This window comes from Equus asinus, chromosome 4 (genome assembly GCF_041296235.1).
Source record: "Equus asinus isolate D_3611 breed Donkey chromosome 4, EquAss-T2T_v2, whole genome shotgun sequence".
Lineage (NCBI taxonomy): Eukaryota > Metazoa > Chordata > Mammalia > Perissodactyla > Equidae > Equus > Equus asinus.
The window spans coordinates 118,585,113-118,610,321 of record NC_091793.1 but is presented as its reverse complement, the minus strand read 5'-3'; the positions used below and the strand labels follow the sequence as shown (position 1 = coordinate 118,610,321).

The 25,209-nt window shown below is 39.8% G+C and overlaps 1 long non-coding RNA gene across 1 annotated transcript in view; it reads right to left on the bottom strand.

Moving 5' to 3' along the window:
• LOC139045130 (uncharacterized) overlaps nucleotides 1–25,209 on the bottom strand; it is a 106,397-nt gene that overhangs the window by 18,997 nt on the left and 62,191 nt on the right. The window lies entirely within an intron of this gene.

The window sequence follows — 25,209 nt, the reverse complement described above, 5'->3', positions numbered from 1 at the left end:
TTTTTTTTCTTTTGTGAGGAAGATTAGCCCTGAGCTAACATCTGTGCCAATCTTCCTCTCTTTTGTATGTGGGTTGCCTCCATAGCATGGCAGATGAGTGGAATAGGTCTGTACCTGTGAACCCTGGGCTGCCGAAGCAGAAGGCACAGAAACTTAACTACTTGGCCACAGGGCTGGCCCCCACACCTACTCTTTCTACCAGGTACCAGTAATCCTGAATATTATGGAATAGCTCAAAACAAACATGAATAAAGGGGAAGATTCCCAGTTACTGGGTTTTTTATTTTAAACAACTTTTGGGTTTAAGTTCAACTTGAGTTTGAAGGTTGTAGCTTTGCCCATTGTGTGTGTGTGTATGTGTGTATATATATATATATATATATATATATATAATTTATTTAATTAATATAATATAGCAATATTAATTATATAATATGTTAAATATTATTTAAAATTAAATATATATATTTACTTGATATTTTCGGTAAATCCAGCTTATTTCCACTTTTACATGTTCACCTGTTCTGTAATGTTCTCCTTTAAGTTTTTGCCTATAACCAAATCATTCACATCTTCTGCAAGAAATCTTTCTTGACTGATGCCAACCATTGTCATCCTTCACTGTCTACTGTCACGTGCTTCAGGTGAAATGTTAGTCAAGCAGAGTATTTAAGAGCTTGGGCTCTGGAGTCAAGTTCAACTCAAATCCTGGCACAAGTGCTTAATAAAACAAATTAATGGAACAAAGTAATTGTGAGGGCCAGCTGTGGTGCTGAGGTACAGTAGTGAGTAAGGCTGACAAGAAACCTATTTGTCTCAAGCTTACATTCTAATAGTAATGGAAGAAGGCAGGACATGGGCAGAAAATTGAAAATATTACAGATTGTGGTAATTTCTGTAAAGGAAGTAAGCACAGTCATGTGATACAGAGTAAGTGGGGGCTCCTACTTCAGTTGGGGAGGGGTCAGGAAAAGCCTTGATGAGGGGATGACATTTGAGTTGAGACTTGAAGATTGAGAGGAAGTCAGCTGTGCAGGATCAGGGAAAAAAAGTGTATGCCAGGCAGAGGGAAAAGCATGTATGTACCAATGTCCTGAGTAGGAAATAACATTCAAGGAACAGAAGGGCCGTGTGCCTAGAATATGGGTTGGGGAGTGGGGAGCAAGAGCTGTACTTGGTAATGGTGAAGACAACTAAAAGGGTTTGGATTTTATTCTAAGATCAATATCAAAACTGGTGACTTTGTTTAGCTGTCACATACACTTTTAGAAAGTTAAATTGGATCTAAATATTTAAAAATTACAAAATGTTGCATAAAATACCAATATATTACTCATGTACATTTATGTGTTGTACATGAAAATTTCCCTAATTATTAAAAAACAATTGTGCTGACTCACAATTTTCTTATCCACTCCAGTGGAACACAAATATCCTGGGTGATGATTAGAGCAAGAAAAGCAAAGATTTCTTTGATGCTATGAAAACATAGAAGCACCAGGAGAGTGAACTTCAGCCTTTTCCACATCTATAGTCTCTTCCACACGACGGTGTGACCAGTGGCATAAAGGAGGAAACAAAGATTTTTGAGCTTGGAGCGCAGGGGAGAAGTCAGGGCTGGTATTGTAAATTTGGGCATCATCAGCTTATAGATGTTTGCAAATCAAGGGAATGAGGTCACCTAAAGAGACAATTGATAGAATAAGGCCCCGAAAGGAGCCCTGGGTCATGCCAACATTTAAAAGTTTGTTTAGGTAAAGGAACAGGTGTCATCAAAAGAGACTAATTAGGATCAACAAGTAACATAGAAAAATCAAAAGAGAAAAAACTTTTAAAAGGAGGACATAGTAAACTGTGAGAATCAGTATTATGAAAACTGAGGCACTTTTGTTGGATTTGGCAACGTGAAGATACTCGTAGACCTTGACAAGAACGATTCTGCTGAAAGGTGGAGATAAGTAAGTTGAAGTGGGTGAAGGAATGTGTGAGAAGTGAGGAAATGGAGATGAGGAAAGTAGTCAACTTGTTGGAGGAATTTTTCTGTGAAATTGACTGTGAGGCAGCCTGGAGAAATAGCGTGGTAGCTAGAAAAAGATAAGGGATTCAAGGATTTTTAAAAAGTCGATATTAGTGTGTTAGTTATACATATTTGTTAAAGGGTTTCTGTTTTCTCATCAGTAAAGGAGGCAAAATTAACAACAATACTTCCAATGGTCAGTATCAGAATTAAGAGGTATTGCAAGCAAAGGACTAGCACCATTCTTGGTGCTTCCTAAGTTCTTAGTAAATGATCATTGTTGTCATCATGTAGAATTCCTTACACTTAGCACACTTGCTCAGAAAATTTTTCCTTTCCACTCTTCATTGCTCCATATTTAAGTAGTCATCTTTATGTAATGGTCTATGGTAGTGGAGTTTGGGGGAGAGATTAAACAGTAAATTGCTATTAGAATTAAATAATTATTCAACAATGTGTACTAAACTTTGTGTTAGGTGTTATGGTTATATATATGTATAAATAAGACATTGCCCAATCCCTTTCCTTTATTAGTATATGCAGAGCTCAGGAGTCCCCAAGACTACCTTTACTTCTCACACAAACTGGAAGTTGAGGGTACCCAAGACCACTCTCAAGTTAGATAATTTACCGGAAGGACTCATAGAACTCCAGTAGCAGTTATACTCATGATTACAGTTTATTATAGCCAGAGGATACAGAGTAAAATCAGCAGAGGGAAGAGGTGCATAGGGCAGGGTTCAGGAGTCACCAAGGCTCTGGAGCTTCCAGTTGTCTTCTTCCAGTGGAGTCAGGTGGATAGTACCTATGTCTCCCAGCAACAATGTGTGAAAATGCACATGGAAATTTAGCCAACCAGGGAAGCTCACCTGAGCCTTGGAGTCCAGAGTTTTTATTGTGGCTTAGTCATCATCCATGTGGCTTATCTTCATCTCTAGTCTCTCCAGAGGTTGAGCTGATGCCATGTGGCCAAAGGCCCTCACCATACATTACATGGTTAGAGCAGATTGTCAGGCATAGACCAAGGCCCCAGGTAAACAAGGATACTCTAATCAGGCAGGATATTCCAAGGGTTTGGAGGTTACCTCCCAGGAATCAAGTGTGAAGGTCAAACCTTGCTTTTTCACAGTTAATCCTTCACTGCACAATTTATAATCTCATTGAGAAGATAATATATAAAAGCAAAGCATTTAAATAACAATACATGATTCAACTAATGGTTCAAGTCAACAAAGAGTGTCATAATGCTAAGAGTTTATGTAATTAACAGTTTGTTCAAATAATGCTTACTGTAGATAATCAGAGAAATATCTGAATATCTGAGTTTGAGCAGGGTGATAAGGGACGGTTTTATTAAAAAGTCCTATTTGAACTATTTGAGTCCTTTTTGAGGGATTACCTGGATTTGACTGGCTGAAAGAAAGGGAAGGCGCTTCCAGGAGGGTGGCTAGAGAAAGACAGGATGTGGCAGCTTCTCCCCAAGTTGATGATGAGGATAAGGGACTGAAAAGATAGTGTATTAGTTTTCTAAGGCTACCATAACCAATGACCACAAACTAGGGAGCTGAAAACAACAGAAATTTATTCTCTCACAGTTCTAGAGAAGACAAGTCCAAAGCAAAGGAGTCAGCATGGTTGATTCCTTGAAGAGACTCTGAGGGAGACTCCATCTCAAGTCTCTCTCCTAGCTCCAAAGAATGCCAGCATTTCCCTCTAGATGCATCACCACCTCCATTGTCACATGGCCTTTTCCCTTTGTGTCTGTGTCTTGTCTCTATGTCCCTATTTTTTCTTCTTATAAGGACACTTGTCATTGGATTAGAGCCCACTCTAATACGGTAAGACCTATGACCTCATCCTAACTAATTAAATCTGCAAAGACCTTACTTCCAAAAAAGTCTCATTCTGAGGTTCCAGGTGGATGGAAATTGGGGAGAAACTCTTCAACCCAGTACAGGTAGATTGGGAACAATGTTGTCTAAGGCAGACTGTAGCTTGCAAAAATTGTTACAAAAGCATAAACAATACTTGAATACCTTTTAGACACAATTCGCTAAACAACTATTTCACATATTTTCAATTTCTTTTTCCAAACGCTAGAATACCTTCTTTCACTGCAGATACAGTAGCCCTCAAAAGTAGAAACATGTGCGATGGGAGTGGAGTAAGGGGGTACTCTATTTGATTTCAAAGAGACACAAAGAAGAACAATTTAGATAAAGTAGGGACCACTTAGCGATTCAGGGGCAGAGTCCTAGGCTAGGAAGCCTTGGTGTCATATCCTCAAGAGAAAGAGGACAAGGGTGAGGCGGAGAGGGCCAAGATGGAGAGGGCATCGAAGAGAGACTTCTTCCTCTAGTCCATCAAAATGTTTTATTTTATTTTCCTATTTTCATTAATAAAAATAGTTTTTCTCAAAATTTAGTTTGCTGAACTACTGCATCAAGAGCATTTGTAGTCTTTGTTGAAAAGGTGAATTCCTGGACTCTGTTTTGGACCTGCTGAATCAGAGCATCTCTGGCAGAATCCTGCAAATCTGCATTTTTGACAGTCTCTCCAAGTGACTCTTAAGCATAATAACATTGAAGAACCACTATATCAGAGTGTGCCTTAGATTTAAGGTGGATATATATTTTAGGAAGGTTGGAGAGATACGATTCCACAGATCAGTCTAATTAGAAGAATAAAAGATTACCATTCTGAAGTGTGTGAGTTCCTGAGCCCAGAATCATTCAGGTCCAGGTCAAGTCCAGGCAGGATTCCACATGAGACAGAACGTGGGCACAGAGGCTCTAGATCTCGGGAAAGAGGAGAGCTAGGGTGTCATTGAGGAGATGAGGAAAAAGAATAAGAATGTCAAAGGAAATCTTTGCCTAAATAACAGCTTTATATAAAGGTAAGTTTGTGCCTGAGAGAGGATCATTTCTTGTCCTCTTCTGCCTCCTCCCCACTTCCAGCATTCACATCCTGGGTATTAACGGTTAGGCTTCTCTAGGCTAATCTGGGAATGCAATTGCCATTTATAATTCTATTTCCAGGGAAAAAATATTGACTTTTAGAAGAACTTGAGGAATATATATATATGTATATATTTATGTTGGATACATACTCCTCAAAATCTGAGATTGGGCTGTGAAGAAAGAGCATAGCATTCATGTTGTTTGTACCATTCCATAACACCTTTGCTAAAAATTTGGAAGTAACTTCTAGTCGTTTCGAGAATGTGTAACTTACTTCTAGCCACTTAGCATTTTATAATGATGGAAATATTTTTTGAATGAATATTTGAAATCCATTATTTGAAAAAAATGTTGGTTTTGCTTCCAGATACATAATGAGAGTGGCTTCTATAGGTTGAAAATAAAATTTACTGCCATTTTCAGAATATTGATGGCCTATGGAGAGAAGGGATAGAGTATTTCAACTCTAGGAAGTTTTAGAAAAACCCAAAAATCTCTTCCTGAGCCTCAGAAAGAACAATGATAACTGACTTGGAAAGATAAAATGGATTGCATGAGAAAATATATTCAGTTCATTAATATTGTTAGATAACTGATCAAGTTCTGGAACTGCAGTATTTTTTTCTCCATTCAACTGAATTTTCCACCATTCTTCTAAAGGAACTGAATGCAAAGCAAATGAGAAAGGCAACTTTGCAAAGCCCTATCTTCATCACAAATTTATTCCATTTCTCTAATAAGAACCTGATCTAATTCAGCTGAGGATTTCAGAAGATTTTTCTCTTTTCAGGGAAAAGAGAAAAACTTGATATGTATTAAAAACCATGTGACATTTTCCTTGTTAGATAACTTATATTAGCATTCATTTAATTTGAATTCCTAATTTCTATCCTAGAATAATAAAAGGTAAGCTAGGACTGTATTTAAAAGAAAATGTATTTATTATTGTCATAACCAATACTTCTCCAGTGTTGTAAAGCTTATCAGTAAAATTGCCATGGCTCCTTCATATTTGACGATTTCTTTCCATTCTGGTTTTGAGCATTAATATGCCAAGTAAACCAAAGTTTTCACTAATAAAGTCTGTGCAAGTAGAGTCAGGTGAATAGTTTGCAACACCAGGTGAATAGTTTACATCGATGATGAGGCTTTCACTTTCACAAGGAAGTAACACATGTGGAAAACCCCAAAGGCTGCAGAGTCACTAGGATGAGATGGGGCTCAAATTTGGGATCCCCCACCTGCCTGGGGGAGTGACCTTGAGCAAAGAACTTCTCCAAACTGCAGAGTTCTCATCTACATGATGTAGCATTGTTGTTAAAACTTAGCAAAGTATTAGAAGTCCTAGCCAAAGCACCAGGCAATAAGTAGATATAAAAGGCATTCAAATCAAAAGGAAGAAGTAAAACTGTCACTATTTGCAAATGACATAATATTATATATAGAAAACCCTAAAGACGCCACCAAAAAACTGTTAGAACTAATCAACAAATTCAATAAAGTTGCAGGATACAAAATCAGTATACAAAAATCAGTTGCATTTCTATATACTAGCAATGAACGATCAGAAGGAAATTAAGTAAATAATTCCATTTACAAATGCATCAAAAAGAATAAAATACCTAGGAATAAATTTAACCAAGGAGGTGAAACACCTATACACTGAAAACTATAAAACACTGATGAAAGAAATTGAGGAAGACACAAATAAATGGAAAGATATCCCATGCTCATGGATTGGAAGAATTAATATTGTTAAAATGTTCATACTACCCAAAGCAATCTACAGATTCAATGCAATCTCTATCAAAATTCCAATGCCATTTTTAACAGAAATAGAACAAACAATCCTAAAATTTGTATGAAACCACAAATAGCCAAAGCAGTCTTGAGAAAGAACAAAGATGGGGACATCACACTCCTGACTTCAAACCATATTACGAAGCTATAGTAATCAAAACAGTATGGTATTGGCATAAAAATAGAGACAGAGGTTAATGGAACAGAATAGAGAGCCCAAAAATAGACCCACACATATATGGTCAATTTATGACAAAGGAGTCAAGAACATACAATGAGGCAAGGGTAGTCTTTTCAATAAATGGTGCTGGGAAAACTGGACAGTCACAGGCAAAAGAATGAAACTGAACCTCTATCTTACACCATACACAAAAATTCACTCAAAATACATTAAAGACTTAATGTAAGACCTGAAACCATAAATCTCCTAGAAGAAAACATAAGTGGTAATCTCCTCGACCTTGGTCTTGGCGATAATTTTTTTGATTTGACACCAAAAGCAAAAATAAACAAGTGGGACTACAGCAAAGTAAAAATCTTCTGCACAGCAAAGTAAACCATCAACAAAACCAGAAGACAACCTACAAAATGGGAGATAATATTTGCAAATCGTATATCTGATAAGGGATTAATATCCAAAATATATAAAGCACTCATGCAACTCAGTAGCAAAAACCCAAACAATCTGATTAAGAAATGGGTAGAGGACCTGAATAGACATTTTTCCCAAGAAGACATACAGATGGCCAACAGGTACATGAAAAGGTGCTCAAAACTACTAATTACTAGGGGAGTGCAAATCAAAACCACAATGAGATGCCACCTCATGTCTGTTAGAATGGCCATGATCAAAAAGACAAGAAATACCAAGTAAAAAAAAAAAAAGCCAGAAAACAAAAAACTGAGCACACAGGTATAGAGAACAGATTGGTGGTTGCTGAGGTGGGGGGTGGGGATGGGCGAAATGAGTGAAGGAGGTCAAAAGGTACAAGCTTCCAGTTATAAAGTAAGTCACGGCGATGTAATGCACAGCATGGTGACTGTAGTTAATAATATTGTATTTCATATTTGAAAGTTGCTAAGAGACTAGATCTTAAAAGTTCTCATTACAAGAAAATAATTTGTAGCTATGTATAGTGACGGATGTTAACTAGACTCATTGTGGTGATCATTTTGCAACGCATACAAATGTCGAACCATTATTTGTACACCTGAAACTAATATAATGGGATATGTCACTTACTAAATGGAAAAAAAAAAAACTTAGCAAAGTATTTTCTGAAATATGCTTGCTGCATAATAGGCACTTAATAAATATTTGTTCTTTCTTCTCTTTCTTATGCCAGAGCACCTGTCTCAAGCTGAAATACCAGCTGCCGTGCGCATCACAAACGTTCTAAAGTCTACAGGTTGGCCAGAATTGGTTGGCATCCATGCCAAGGGTAATGAGGGCCCACAGTGAAACTTCTCAGTAGATCAGCAGCAGCAGCAACAAAGTGATAGGAAAAGAAATTGTTATCTGATCGTTTATGATTCACCACACAGATGGAAAAAAATACCCAATATTTACTGAGGGCAGGGATGGTCTTGGCACTTTTACTTATTCATTTAATTCCTATGTCAACCTTATGAAATAATATCAATAATCCTTTATAGAGAAGGAAACTGAGCTCAGAAAGCTGATGTAATTGCCAAAGGCCACATATAGCATACAGCAGTGTAGGAACAACACACTGAAGTTTGACATAACTTCGCCTAACACAGTGACTCATATTGGTGAACATCAGTAAGTTGTCTGTTCTTCTTGTCAAAGAATGGTAAGATCAGACTCCTGGAGTCATGAATCATCCTTCAATCTATGGCGAGCACAGAAACCTGCAGGGATGCAGACGTTATGACAGAGTAGAAACAACAATAACTTCAGAACCAGATGGTTGTGGGTTTGAATCCTGGCTCTGCCACTTATTATCTATGTGTCATTGGGAAAATTAACTTCCTAAGCTTTACTTCCTCATCCAAAAGCAAGGATAATAAGGATTGTACTTCCATAGAGCTGTTTAAGGATTACTTGAAATAATGCCTGTAAAATACCTAATATAGTTCCCGGCATATAATTATAGATTTATTTTTAGTTGTAAGATGCTGCAGTCTCAAAGTGTTTCACAAAGTTTGAGTTAATAACTTCTTGCACCAGAATCCCCGGGGATCTTGTTAAATAAGAAGGTTCCTGGGCCCAGCTCTACACCTCATGAATCAGAATATCCGAGCAGTGAGAATTCGCTGTTTAACAAGTTGCCCAGAGATAGTTGAAATCAGCTACTGATGCTATCTATCCATCATTCACTCATTCCTCTCCTGGGGACCATAGCTGGGTTTCCATCTGGGGGATTACACTGCACCTCAAGCCACTTTTACTTCTCTGGTAGAGCACCTGACCTGTCACTGTGCCTGATTAGCATTCCCCTGACCACAGAGACTGAGACGAATCTGCCCAAATCAGAGCTGATGTGATGTATTTAGGCTTTGGCTGGAATGCTAGGACAAAGATCAGTACTCTCTCCTGTTGGACATGGATCTGAAAGGATGTAGCCCTGGGAGTGCTGGCAGCCATCTTGTGACCATGAGGCAGGGTGGCTGTCTGAGAATGGAGTCAGAGGAAGTTAAGCCAAAAGATAGAGACAGAAGTCTCATGTTGATGGTGTCATTTGAGCTTTTGGTCCAGCTATACCTAAAACCAGACTCCTATACTTTTCAATTATAGAGCCAACAGAATCCATTTTTGGTTAGACCGACCATTCTGGATTATGTTCATATTTGTTACATGCCACCAAAGGCCATAATAAATTAGATAACACATGTGCAATTCTTTTGTCAAATGCACAGTAGCTCGGTCTTAATTCCACACTCCTGCATACCTTGACACATTGGGCTAGACCACATGTTGACCTGCAGGATTCTTTTTGCCTAAGCTTGAGGCAAGGAAAGTGATCTCCTAGATTTCTCTCTAAGCTGATACCTGGATCTTGGCCTTCTAGGGCATGTAAAATATTTCCAAAAATACCCTATCTTTGATGCTTTGACTAAGACTTGGTTCTACTAGCCAGAGGTTACAAATTCAAATATCTAAAGGGGCCAGGCAGAAAAAATGATGAAGTAAAACAGGCTGGGAGTCCAAGGAAAACATGAAGACAAATCTGACATTAGATGCCCAGCCTCGTTGTTAGCAAGACAAAGTGGAGTAGAGAAACTCGAGTATGCAGGGGCTCTTGCCTCTTTTAAAGGGAGCAGCTGCTACTCAGCACCAGCCAAGAGTTCCCATCTGGGCATGCAGTCCTAGTATGACCAGAGTGGTCAGGTATTCTGAATTTTGTCTGAAGTCTGAATTTTAAACATTAACAATTAACTCAAATTTTTGAAACGTGCTGTGCAGGCCGACACAGTGAGGGCCAAACTAAGTGTACACATGAGGCATCCTGTGATCTCCCTGGCAGCCCTCCCTAGAGGTGGCGGAGGACAGAGTAACTGGGGAGACTTTCACAAAGAGGAGATTATCCCAGGTCCATCTCCAAACACGTGGCAGAGAAGAAAGAGAAAATGTCCCTAAGCAAATATGGCAAGCAGAGAAAAATGTCTTCATCCGCAGACTAGCTTGGTGGCTGGCATCTGGGCTTCTTAGGAGTGCATTATGCTCTTAACTCATGTAAGATCTTCCTCCTCTCAGGGGGCAGGAAGCCTTGGTTTTCTTCCCAGAAAATAGGTTGTGTTGCTAAGTCTCTACGCACCTGTTTTCTTACTTTTCCTTTTTTTTTTTTTTTTGGTGAAGAAGATTGCCCTGAGCTATTCTGTTGCCAATCTTCCTCTATTTTGTATGTTGTCTGCCGTCATAGCATGGCCACTGACAAGTGGCCTGGGAACCGACCCCAGGCTGCAGAAGCGGAGCACGCCAAACTGAACCACTAGGCTATGGGGATAGCACTTACTTTTCCTTTTTTTAAAGCCGGTAGGGTCTTCTGATTTCTTTTTCTTCAGGAGGCGTGATTAGCCAGAAATCTGGCCAAAGCAAGAACTGAATTAACCATATAGTCCCAAGGAGGAACAATAACTGAGTCCATTTGATTAACAAATTATGCTTATGTATGCTTTCAATTTGGGCTGTTATAAACTGTGATAATCTCCTCTTACCCAACACATATGCATTCTACTTTCAGGTTTTCAGATATCTGGGCAAAGAATGGGGGTACAAATTTTAAAAGTTGTCTTTCTTTTTTATTTTTTGTAAGGAAGATTAGCCCTGAGCTAACATCTGTGCCAATCCTTCTCCACTTTGCATGCAGGATGCCTCCATAGCACGGCTGATGAGTGGAGTAGGTCTGCACCTGGGATCTGAACCCATGAAAACCCTAGGCCACCAAAGCGGAGCACGCAGATAAAAGTTGTCTTTCCACTCAATCCTTTGAGATTGGGAGGCCTGCAACAATTGATAAGACATGACCTTCTCCTTCCCTACATTTGTAGGTGGGACTATGTTAAAATGAGCAGCCAAGAAAGGAAAAGGAAGACTACAAGATGGTTGACAAAACCTTTGGGATGTGAAGTGGTGGTTCGCCACCTGCGTTCATACTAACGAGGAAGTATAGAGATCTATCTCATGGTTTTCCATCTCCCAGTAGTCTATTTCCACCCTATCTTATATCTCAGTCTTCACCACATACACAAAAAAGTATTCAGGGTCCTGAGCTATTTCTCTAATTTCTAATTTTCAGGCTAGTATTCTAGTGCGATATCAGGAGAATTGAGGAACTCCTAGAGAGCTATTGTTTAGAAGATCAGAGAAGGTACTTAGTCCAGGAGTAAATACTTGCTATTTTCTTCACTAGTTAATTGAGTGCTTAGGGAAAAAAATGGCAACATAAACCAAAGGCATAGGAAGATGGGACTGGAACCAAAGCAAGAGTTTATTGGATTGCTGGCCAAATGTGTGTAAAATCAATAATCCCTGAGCAGAACTTCCCTCAAACTGAATAAACAGAAATTCTAATTCTATACTACAACTTGGGGAGTTTTGCCTTAGTCAAGACAACTAGTTTATCTGAAAGAGTGTGTAGACATTGCTAGTGTTTACTAGGATATGGTTCTTCTCTCATTCTTGAGACAAGAGAGACTGTATTTCCCAGTGACTTGCACTTAGGTAGGGTCATGAGAGGAGCTCTGAGCAATGGGATGAAGCATAGAAGAGGAGGGTAGAAGGTCTTCACGTACTTTCTTCTCTTAAAAGAAGACCACATATCCCAGATGGTACAAGTCTGGTCGGTGGGGCCACCACCAGTCTGGAACCCTGAGTGACCATGTGGAGGAGAGCCCCTGCTGACCAAAAGTGAGCATATAACATGGGCAAAGAATAAGCTTTGTTTATGTTAAGGCCATGGGATTTCAGAGTGAATTTCTATCGTAGTGCAGATTGGTCAACCCTGGCTAATAAAAAGGGATGCTGAGAAGGCAAAGCAACTGCCTTGTCTCTGGAGCTGGGGGAAAAAAATTAGAAGCAGGGAAGCAGCTAGCAGTAGGCTTTCCTTTTTTCCTTCTGTCTTCCTGCCTTCCTTTAATCCTTGTTCTCCACACACAAAAAATGCACCCATTCTGTCAATTTTCAGTTCTATATTCACACCTATGCCAACTTTACGAAGTGAAAATAACTGTGAAAACATGTAAAGTACACAGTTTAGCCTCGTGCATAATTTAAACATTTTTAAAATTTTATATATTCAAATGCATTCATGAAAGGAGACATTAGCTGAAAAGCAGATGAGAAGTTGGTTTTCAGTTCTCCTAGTTGTACTGTCCTTTGCCAACCATTCTCTTGGTAGCACATACCTATCCTCTTCTCTTCCAAAGACATCGAAGGTCCTAGGATCTTTTCTACACTCAGAAAACACTGAATTAAACCCATTCACTCACTTAGTCTTTGACACACATCTTTTGTGTGGCAGACGTTGTGTCTGCATCTACCCTCAAGGGAACTCCTAGGTTAGTGGGAAAGGTGATATGCAAGTTAATCCTTTACAAGAAGTATGCTGCATAGACATCCACATAAGAGCAAGGACTAGTAGAAGTGTGCTGCATAGACATCCGTGTAAGAGGAAGGAGTAGTGGAAGCAAGCACGTATGTTGTAGTGGTTGTGGGATGTCGAGAAAAGATTTACTGAGAAGGACATGGTGACTTTTGCTCTTTAAAAGATTATTCTGGTGACATTACCGTGGATCATTGGAGAAGGGTGAGATTGGAAGCAGAGAACCACGTTAGACAAGAGGCAATGGAATTGTAAACTAGCATAGTTAGCAAGAGAGATGGAGACGGAGGACTTGTGGCAGAGATACGAGTTGGCAGGCACTAATTTGGAGTTTAGGAATATTCTAGACTAGGGGTCAGTGAATTTTTTCTATAATGGGCTAGCTAATGAATATTCTAGACTCTGTCAGTCACATGCATAGTCTTTGTTTTTTATAATGTTGTAAAAATGCAAAAACCATTCATAGTTTGAGTGTGGATTTGGCTCACAGGCCACGGTTTGTTCCATCCCATGTTCTAGATTAAGATATCCCCTTTGGGGTAGCAAGGAGAAGGAGAGAAGGTTCAGTCTGAGAAGGAAACTGAAAAGTACTGGCTGATACTACTAATTAGTTCACTGTTTTATCACAAATAGAAAAGCTCTATTTCAATAAGATTGAAATTTGGTTATATTGATCAAATTGCCCTTTATTATAAAATCTGTGTTTACAACAAGTTCCATGTTTTAGAGAATAAACCCTTGATTCATTACTCCTGTAGTGTTTTTATTCTAAGTCCTACAGGCGCAGTACATGCTTTTTGTTGCACTTGTCAGTTTTTGGTTATAATGTCCTAGATACTTGGTGTTAAGAATATAGGTTTCAGGCCAGCTCCGTGGCCGAGTGGTTGGGTTCACGCGCTCCGCTGTGGCGGCTCAGGGTTCGGATTCTGGGCGTGGACATCGCACCACTCGTCAGGCCTCGTTGAGGCGGTGTCCCACATCCCACAACTGGAAGGACCTGCAACTAAGATGTACAGCTGTGTACATGGGGGGTTTGGGGAGATAAAGCAGGAAAAAAAAAAAAAAGATTGGCAACAGTTGTTAGCCCAGGTGCCAATCTTTAGAGAAAATAAAAAAAGAATATAGGTTTCTTATTACAAAGCCATAACCCATTATATTCTTTAATAGTAGACGCTTTTTGACTTGATGTAAAATAGGTGCTCAATGCATGTTATTTGAGTCAATTAATGATAAAATTACACTGAAAAGTAAATTTCTGTTCACTTAGAAAATAACCACCAGTTTCAGAAGACTTAAAAGTTTTCAACTTTGGAGTAAAGAAAGCAATTAATAGGGATGCTTTTCAATACTATATGTATTTTTACATCTGGATTAAGAGATAAGGACCAAGAAATGTTTCTGTTTTATCCTACGTAGAATTTCTAGGCCTTCAAGTATGGAAAATAGTTCCTTTTGTTTCTAATTACTGCGTATTAAAATATACACACACACACACAGGCAAATCCAGTTAATTCTTGGTTATCTGAGGGTGGTTTAGCTGGCTATGGAGTAATGAGTTTGTGGATTAGCCAGTTTTCAGATGGAGATGGTTAAGTTGCCAGCAGAGATTTGGGATCAGGTCACTTATCCTACAGGGGTGTGTAATCAAGCCCTGGGGCATTAGCTCTATTATCAGTCCCCAGTGGTTGGGGGACAGGATTCCAGGGCTGGAGTCACACAATCTGGCACACTTGATCTTCTCTATTAACAGCCTTACTCAAAGTTTGGCTCCTCAGCTCCTACACCTTGGAGAGCCATCCTTCAACTCTAATTCCATAATTACCTAATTATTCAGCCACACTGGGAAATGAGATTGTTCCCAGATCCCAGTTGTAGTTTATCTAATGTTTAATTGATCTACAAACGGGCTTATCTACTTCGAGGCAATGAAGAGTTGACTGTGGTTTTATTTGAACTGCGTATGGTTTTGGGTTGTTTGTAATCTACTTTATTTCCATCCACCCTCCAAAATTACCTCTGATAATCAATTATTGACTGTAATTATATGTTCTCCTCCAAATTTTCCTAAAAATGTAATTTCACAGCATTCTAAGCAGTTTTGTTTTATCTTCCAAAGATTCATTCCATTTCAGGAATCCTATGATATAGTCCTATTTGTTTTCAGTGTGACATTCCTGTGACAATGTAAAACCGTCCAAATTCATCTTTGTTTTTTTCATATCCAATCCAAGAAACCTGGCCTGAAATTGATGTCTTACCTTGGGGAGTTGTTTCCAAATGCTTAGAGCTATCTGAATATTAACACACCAATCGATATACTAGTGCTTTACCCCAAAATGTGTTTACTTCATAACATCACCCATGTCTTTTAACTTTCTACTGTATTATTTAATTCTAAGATATAACAAAGCAATACTTGTAAAAAATCTCAAGAAAATAAAAACACCAAATGAAGAAATATATTACTGCAAGCAAAATTCAAAAAGTGCTCTATCCTTTCAGTACCAGAAGAAGAATGAACAGATGGGTTAGGGAGAAGGAGGTATCAGAGAGACATAGGAAGAAGTAATTTAGGAATCCAAGTGTGGAAGAAAAATGAGTGAAAAGAGAAAAAAGGGAAAGTGAAGGAAAATCTAGAGCTCTTGCTGGCCTCATTCCAAGCTGTATGCCTCTCTTCTCAACACTTTGTATAATGGAAGTAGGAAGAATATTGTCAGAAGGCTGGAAGCAAGTCACACAGAGTCACACAAAGTCCTAATATGTTTCTGAATTAAAGCTGTGGGTGTGAAAGCATAGCTTTTTTGTAAGGAAGATTCGCCCTGAGCTAACATCCGTTGCCAATCCTCCTCTTTTCTTTTTCTGCTTGAGGAAGATTACCCCTGAGCTAACATCTGTGCCAGTCTTCCTCTACTTCGTATATGGCATGCCTCCACAGCATGGCTGATGAGTGGAGTAGGTACGCACCCAGGATCTGAACCCGTGAACCTGGGCCACCAAAGTGTAGTGCGGAACTTTAACCCCTCAGTCACCGGGCCCGCCCTATGAGTTACATTCTTATAGTTTCTCCTTAGATTTCCATTAGAATATTCAGGTAAACCTCGAGAAAGTATTTACCTAGTTAGGAGTCACAGCTATCAGTTTGCAAGTACCATGTCATATCTGGTACCGTGTTGCTAAGTCAGGTTGCTCTAAATTGTTTACCTTTGGAATACCTCTAGCTCCTTGTTCGCTGCAAAACATTTTGGGTTTCCTCCTCAATGCCTTAAATTTCATTGTTTAAACAATAAAATAAATGAGAGTGACTGAGACAGGGTGGCTAATCCATAACCATAATTTCCTCTTCCTCTGCTCCTTTACCCCCCTTTCCAGCACCTTATACTTTCAGGCTTCGTCCTAGATGCCTAGAGCTCCACGGTGGTTGTTCTCTGGGGCCTGGGCAGCTCGCCACACTGAAGGCTTCCACTTGTCTCCTCCTCAACCTCAGAACCTGCAGGTCTCTGGCAGCCATTAAAACTTTTCCGATATTCTAGCTCTCTGCCTCCCAATCATGTCCATCTCCTTGTGGTTAGGGAAGCTCACATGACTACTTTTGGTCCTTGAGTTGGGCGCAGAAGTAAGTATCCTTTCAAGGCCACAGCATTGAATTACTAGTGCAAGACCCTCTAGAGTGTTTTTTTTTATGTTATTTTTTTCTAGGCTCTAATGACCAGTAATATTTGAGATACTGGCTGCTCTATTAGCCTGAGTCCCGCAGCGAAGAGATGGGGAGCAGAGCCCCAGCTCACCTGCAAAGGGCATGAAGTGAAAGTGAGAGATAAGCCATTGTTCTCAGAAGCCATTAAGTTTAAGGGATGTATTTTTCTGTAGCATAACCTAGCCTATACACTGATACACGGTCCAATACTTCTCTCACCTCATCAGTGTACGTGAAAATAGAGACTCATTGAGGGCAGAGATCTTGTCTATGTTGTGATGTTCTCTTGCATGTCTTCAGTGCCTGCACATTACCTGGAGTATGGGCAATAATCACTCAATAAATATTTGTTCATCCTAAAAATAAATGGAAGACTCTACTTCTCGCTGTGGTGGCAATAAGTTGTAATGAGGGGTAAACAAATGTGGTTGCTCATGCAAATGAATCACAGCTCTATTAGCTAAGTAAGTCATAGGTTTCTGTTCCCAATGCTACTTAATGGTGACTACAGATGCACTGGGACCCTGACACATGAGGTAGTTTGTTAGATCTGGGCTCCTTCAGAAAATGTCGCTTGGGCAGCTACCTGACTAGACTCATGAATAGAAAAATTCCAAATCTGCTTAAGACTAGATATGAGTTACTGAGATGGCTAATTGGCAGAACTGAGAAGAAAAAAGAAAGAGCCAGAAAGAGCCTTGACAATTGTGTTAAATAAGCCTAGCTGATTAACCTATCACTCCATTTGTAGTTATCAGTCCTGTAACAACTTAATATAACTTCGTTGAATTTTAGGAGAGATTCTAGCATTGAATTATTAAGGCCACTTCTTCTTTTTTACTAAAAAAATAAGTAGGAAAATTTTGCTTTATGAGTTTTAAGCAAATAGAAAAGATTCTTTTATTTTGTCACTTGGAATATACTTCTTCAAAATACTTTCTGAAATGCCTGCAAATAAGAAGATTTTCTATAATAGACACAATATTGTGTGATTATAGTTCCTGTACAGTGAAAGCAATTGCAATGAAATTACACTAAAAGTATGAACATCTTTTGCCAAGAGCTGTGTTGAGAACTCCATGGCAGGCTGGTACTGAAAGAGGGAAGCCAGAAGTATGTGAGAACATTTCTCAGAGGACTAATCAGGCTGTAAGAGTTGGATCTTGAGAGTCATCTAATTACAATATCCAAAGGTCATGGATGTGAAAGGAGCTCTCGCCAGGCCATCTAAGGTGGGTGAGGGTGGCATTAGTGTAAGGGGGTGACAATCAACGCTTAGGCAGGTGGGTGATAGTGTTGGGGTCCTTAGTGGTGTGTTGCTTTGTATCTAGATAGCAATGTCTGACAGTATCTAAATAGACTCCTGCTACAGAAAATAGAAACTGGAGCCAGAAAGGGAGAGTGGGGACCATGGTCCTATAAAGCACTGGGTTTCAGAAGCTCAAGTTCAAGTGGGGCACCAAGCATGTAGCTCTGAAAGTGACTGTCAGAAAATGAAAATAAATAGATATAGACAATCATGCTATGGGAAAGTTACATGTAACTGATTTTTTCATCATCATTTATTTTCTTACCACTGAAAAGACAAGAATGGCAGGAGGTGGGGTGGAGAGATTGGTGGCAGACAGTGGGTTGAAGAGGTTTCTTTTCTGACAGTGATAGCCTTCTGTGTCCACTTCACACTATGGAAGTTATCAAGTCTTAAAATTGTCTTAAGTTTTACTTTTTTAGTTGTATATTATTAGTTTCCTTTGTTCTAAAAATGTAGCTTCTTTATAAATTGGCAAGAATAAAGATATTCCAGATATTGTAAATACTCAACAATAGAACCGTTTGTTACAAAAAGGATATAAAATAAATTACCGCAATTAATTATACCTTACTTTATAACTAAAACTTATTAGAAGGGAAATGTATTTAATTGACAAAGTTATAATTTATTAACAATCTCTTCTTTCAAGCTTTCAAACCAAACATGGTAAACTTGTAAGCATATAAGTTATTCATCATATATTTAAATGTTTGTGAAAAGCAATGCACTTTTAGATTTATAATGAGTGATAAAATGTTTGGTCCTTGACCTCCTGATTTCTTTTCCTCTTCGTCTTGGGCAATATCATCTCCACTCATGAATTTTTCTCTATGGATAAAATTTTGAGTACGATTGGAGGCTGTGGGCTCGGACTGCCTGGAGTTTAAATCCCGACTCCTAACTGTGTGACCCGATTAACTTACTAACTGTGACAGCTATGCCTGATCTCCTACATCTGTAAAATTGGTCGTAATAATTTATGCCTCATAAGGTCATTCTGGTCATTAAATGGTCTTACGAATGTAGAGTCCTTGACCTCGTTAAATGATCTGTAAATAGCAGGCATTATTTACTATCTACACATGTGAGCATCAGACCTGTGGATTTAACTGCCTGTTGGCAAAGACCACGGTGAGGTTGCGGAGGCAGAACACATTCAAGCTCTTCAAAAACACAACTCACTGTCTTCACATCTCAATTGACTTTCTCTTTGAAATCTCTGCTAATTGCTTTGAATCTTACCTGCTGGATCTAACTGATAACTCAGACCTACTGATATGCTTCGGGTATGTCAACCATTGCCTTAGGTTAGCCTCTTCCACTTGATCAGTCCCTTGTCATCAGCCCCCAACATTGTCTCTTTGCCTCTTTTCTAGTGCTCCAGCCCAATGCCCCCTCTTCCATCCCTTGCATCTATCCTCCATGAAGCAGGCAGGGTAATCCATCCAAAACACAAACATAATTGAGTGACTCTCTTAGAAACTCCCAATGCCTTCCCATGACTTACAGAAAGACGTCTGAGCTCACAGCATGACTTACAAGCTCTAGTTCTCAGGTGGTGCCCTGCTTCCAGTTCCTCTCTTTAGAGCATCCAACCTTTTACTTTTCTTATTCCGTCTTCCTCCAGGAAGGTGTCTCTATATCCCAGGTTAGGTTACACACCACATCGTTTGCTCAAATAGAGTCTATGCTTACCTCTCATTGACCACTTCTATATCATATCAAATCATTCTGGGACAGTCTCCTCTGCTAAACTACAAGCTTCTCAGTTGCTATAATTATGGTTTGATCATCATTGTGCCCATAAGGGCCTGGCAAATAGTAGATTCTTAATGTTTCCTGGAACTGTTGAACTTCATTTTAGTTAATTTTCCCAATATTTCTCACCTCCCCTCCACCTCCAGGAAAAAAAAGGAAAGCAGATTCTCTGCCTCTTACAGTTTCTACATTTCTGGAAATGCCATAGCTCTATTTTTGTAATTTTCCAGTCTGGCCTTTATTTCAGCAATTGAGGTTCTGGGGTATAAAAAGCATACAAAGGTCTCATAATGTACATGTTTGTGAAAAACAGGTCAAGTCTGTAGAACATTCTGAAGATGCAGGACCAAACTTACAAATAATTGAACAAGCTCAGGGCATTTGGATTTGCCTGGAAAAATAAAACAAACAAACAGGCAGGGAGCTGAGGAAGATGTGGTCCTCTCCAAGGCTAGACCAACTTAGGTGATCTCTAGAGCCGTGCTGTCTAATACGGCAGCCACTAGCCACATGTGGTCATTGACCACTTAAAATGTGGCTAGTATCAAAATGAGATATGCTTTAACTGTAAAACACACACCATATTTCAAAGACTTGTACAAACACAAAGAATGTAAAATATCTCATTAATAATATTTTAATATTTATTACATGTTGAAATGACAATATTTTGGATTTATTGGGTTAAATAAAATATACAATTAAAATTACTTTTATCTATTTATTTTTACTTTTTTTAATATGAATACTAGAAAATTTAAAGTTATACTGTGTGGTTCGTATTATATTTCTATTGAACAGTCCTAGAGGATGAAATAACACCTTATAATTACTAATTTTTTCCTACAGTTGGAACCCCTGAGATGCCCCTTTGAGGAATATGATACCTTGTTTGGGCAGGGCCATTGCAGAGCCAACTTCTACACTCAGGAGTTCCTACGGCCAGAAGAGAACAAAAACAGTCTTTACATCTCAATTGGACAGGGCACCCTGACAAAGAAGTCAGGTGTGAATCTAAATAGGCGTCCTTAGGCAGAACTACTTCGAACCTCTACTCGTAGGGAAACCTGGGATTCCACTGAACAAGTCACAAGTTCCCCATCATTGAGTCACTTCCAGTGGGGCATGAACAATGGTTGGGCATCTACCTCCTAAATGTCTGCTGAGCCAGTGTGCGGCTAGTTGGCCATATGCCCAGACTGTTACAGCCCCCTTTGGGTCAGTAACAGTCCTGGTTCTTGGGTGAATAACTGCTCACCTCTAAGGTGAATTAACTCTTTCCGGGCACTAGGGCATGATTTAGCACACTGAAAAAAGTAATTTATTCAATGGCTCCCTAAGGGCAGCCTGCAGTGCAGAGAGGAAGCGCAGCGATTGGAAGCTCACATAGCAATCCTGCAAAGCCAATTAAGGGAGCAAGATAAATTAGATGGAAGTGTGCTCTGTCCAATTGAGACAGAAAGACAGTTTATATAAGCAGGATGTAATTGCCTAAGTGGGAATCTGGCTAAGAAAAGGAGGCTCTTCAGAGAAGGACTTTGGAAGGAAAGAATACAGCGTGGCTGAGGCCTCAGTTCCATACAAAAGCGGATGGTATGCCTGCGCACTTTAAAAGTTATATTTCCAAGTGTTGGGAGTGTTTTGTATTCTGCCTATTTTATTGTAACTATTATACCCAATTTTTGAATACTAAACTGGGAACCAGGAAACTTGACTTCAAACCACAGTGCTACCACTCACTGCCACGTGACCTTGGGCAGGTTACTGTTTCCCACTGGGCCTTAGTTTCCCCATTAAGGATTTTAGGGATTGTGTTGCAATTGGCATGTTTTTAGAAGGATTCAGTGAAAGGATCTAGGAATGTGTAAATCCTATCCCAGACCACAGCCAACTGGACCAGAGAGATACAAGCAAGGAACAATAGCCCACGGGAGCAGATTATCACTTTACTGTGAGCTGTGCTCTTGTCCCAAAGTCCAAGACATGCTCTGGTAAGCCAGGCTGGAACACATAGCCCCAGGGCCTTTTTTCTTCCTGTGCCTAAAAGCCTGAAGCAGAATTTTACCACACTCTGGTTGACTGAGAGAGACTGGAGAAGAGAGTGCAAGTGATGGTTTCGCTTCAAGAAAACAGGCTCTGAGTCAGCCCTTCCCTTGCACTACAAGAAGAATGCCATGCACGGTGGCCCCATTTCCCCATTGCCCCCTGATAAAGATGGCCCCAATAGATTCCTCAACTCTAAACCATTAGACCCCTTCTAGAGGAGGAGTGAGGAAGGGGTGGGGGACTTCCTCAGGGAGGAGAGGAACGAAGAGCTTTCTTTCTTCAGCTGACCCCTGCTTCTCCTCTGCTGACTGTTTCATTCCGCCCTCTGCATGGCAGTCTCAGACCTTCAGCACTGACCTGACATAATTGATTCATCAGGCTCCTACTTTGCATCTCTGAGAGAAAAAAAAATTTTCTGTTGATTACTTGCTTTGCTTACCTAGAGGTTCTTTGAGATCTTTTGAGAAAGCTTATTAAAGACCCCAATCTTGATAATTTAGATTAATAGCTCCTCTGACAATCAAGCAATAATAATGATATTAATCACCGTTGTTCATGCAGCTCTTATTCTGTGTCAGGTGCTGTTCTAAGTGCCATGATAAATCAATGCATTTAATCTTTACAACAAGACTAGGAAGGGTTTTAAATACCATTGGCATTCCTATTTTCCTGATATCAAAACCTGAGACACAGAGAAGTGAAGCAACCTGTTCCGGGTATCCTGCTCATCTGTGGGAGAGCAAGGATTTGAACCAAGAGTCAGGAGACCGAGAGCCACCAGGTTAGATTGATGTTCAGTGTCAGTTTTATCCCTTTGACAATACATTTCAATCATATAATAATTTCCATTTACAGAAAAAGCAGATTGAAAAGTTTGCAATCCTACTTTTATATTAACTTAGTTCATGCGAAGTGCTTCCAGTTGTATGTGAATTACTTTTACACAGCTGAACAGTGATTATTAAAGTGCTCTAATTAAGAACACATGAACATATTTATATTTGTTGTAGCTAATGTTTTAATTGCATAATAAAATGTTACTAATATACTGTAGTAATTATAAAACATCGGAAAGTTTCATTCCACTTTATACAGAAACGCAATATATATCATGGAGGTCTAATGATGTTTGGTGCTTCAACTTTCATCGCCTTTTTATCCAGATGCGCAGAGGTACAACGTGCAAATCAAGCACTTAATTAAAACTAAGCATAATATGTATCATTGACTTATGTCATCATGTTGTCATTCATTAATTTGCAAAATTTAGCAGCTTACGAGGAGCGTTACTGTTATTGTTCCAGTGAGCTAATATGGTTTGTGAAAAATCATCTCTTAGCCATCTAGCAGGGGGAGGACACACCTCAGGGACTAGTCTTGGTAAAGGATTTTCATTGATTATACCTCCTGAGGGAGAAATTCTGAGGCCCTTACATCAGTCGGCAGCGGCTTGGCACACAAAAGGGCGGCAGTTTGAGTGCCCAGTGTTCTAAATAATGTAGCAGGTCGCTACCTCATCAGGGGCTTAAAATCCCCTAATGCTTATTTGAACTTTTCTTTACAAACACCTACCTAATAAAAACCTTCCATTTTCATCACAGCTAAATGCAAAGAGCTTGTGATTTGGTTTCTGAAATCAGAACCTAGCTCTCTTCACCCACGTAGTTTTACAAACGCTGAACATTGTTTCCACTTTTTCTGACTTGAAAGATTATTCCAGCAGGAGTAGAAATGTAAGGCCTCTGCTGGTCACATTTTCCCTAATGGGTTTGGGAAAATATCGGCAACTTCCTTCCCTCCACGTGGCTAGATGACATGCTATTTTGTCCTCTAGGTCGATTCTGCATTATGGGTGTAGAAATAAGTATCCTGACATAAGCAAAAGGCACATTTTCAAACACCATCTTTTTCTTATGCTCTCTCTCTCTATTTTTGTCACTCCTGGGTCTTCACTTTTATTTTACTGTTTCCTTTCTTGTCACTTTTTTTCTCTCTTTAAAAATCTTATTTAGCTTTTCTCCTTCTGTCTTCCCTTATTTCTGCAATCCATTACCTCAGACACGTGTGGTGGGGTTCAGGGTGGGGGTTGGGAGGGGAGTTGTCACAGCTGGACAGAGGGAGGTAGCAATATCCTCTAATTGTCACTGCCTTATGGAAGCAGTGGGGCTTCCCTTCTTTTCCCAACGGCTACAGTGCTGCACGAGCAAAGCAATCCCGGCTGCAAACCTGCAGCTACCCTGCCCCATTGACGCTGTTTTCTCCCGGACACATTTCATCCATGCACTTAGTAGGTGCAAAATAACTGCTTGATGAACCATCGTTTCACTGCAGCTCTCTGAGGCAGCACATAGGGGCTGTCTTCATGGGCCTGGACTTAGATTCTAATGGTAGGGACTAAATTCTCCCCCGCATCTCCATGTCCAAATTTCTCTAATGGAGCATTTAAGGAATCACTGCACATAACTGGTTTTGCAATAGTAGGAAGTCAGTCCATGTGTGCTTGTAATTACAGACTATTACTCTCAAAGCACGGGAGGTTACGGAGCCTAGACATGAATATCATGCACAATAGAACCAAGAGAAGACAGGTTCACAAGCATGCTCTCGTTTTCTTCCTTTATGTTATCACTGTTCGTCCTGGTTCAACCTGCAGACACACACCTGCCAATGTATATTATTACTTGTCCGACCCACAGGCTCTGCCTTCCAACTCCAGCTCCTTCTGTCAACTGCTAGCTCCATTAGGTTTGCCATCTCAGCCTGGGATACAGTGAAGAAACTGTATGTGGTACCATGGGGTCAGCTCATCCTGCTCTGCCTCGCCTTCCAGTCATCCTTGGTCACTCACCCAAAGTGAAAACCTCTGCTTATCTCTATTTTCCCCTGCTCACATGCACATTCTCCTCTCTTACCCTACTGGCTTCACAGACTTGCCCACAGCACTCTAAGGAAGCCTTGTTGCATCTGACATGACGTTTTATTCCTCAACCCAATCAAAGAATGCTTCCTGGCAGCCCGCGCCTCTCTTGACTAATCCCAGAATAGAAGCCGTTGATTCTCTTAAACTCTGTGTTGCACAGATCCTAGAAACTAAATGACCTTTCCCAGCTCTGAACAATAATATGGCTATTTATGGAGCACATTCTAGCCAGGCACTAAACTAAGCACTTTCTGTAGATAATATGATTTGTTCTTACCTTCCCTTATGATTTACACATAAAACCACTTATTGAGTGCTTACTGTACGCCAGGCATTATTTTATGCACCTTATTTGTTTCAGTTTGAGTTCCCCAGAAGCCAAACCTGAAGAAAGGATTTGAATAAAAATCATTCATTTGCGGGGTGATTTCAGGAAACATTAGTGGGGTGTGGAGAAGAGGAACAGGAAAGGGAACACATCCAGTAAAGTGTGCATTATAAACACGTTAGCCCTGCAGATAAAGTCTGGGAAAAATGGAAAAATCTAAGAGCCAGTGTAGAATATCACCTTCAGAGCAACCCAATCAGGGGCTAAGGAACCTGGCTAGAGACGCATAAATGGATTGAGATGTGG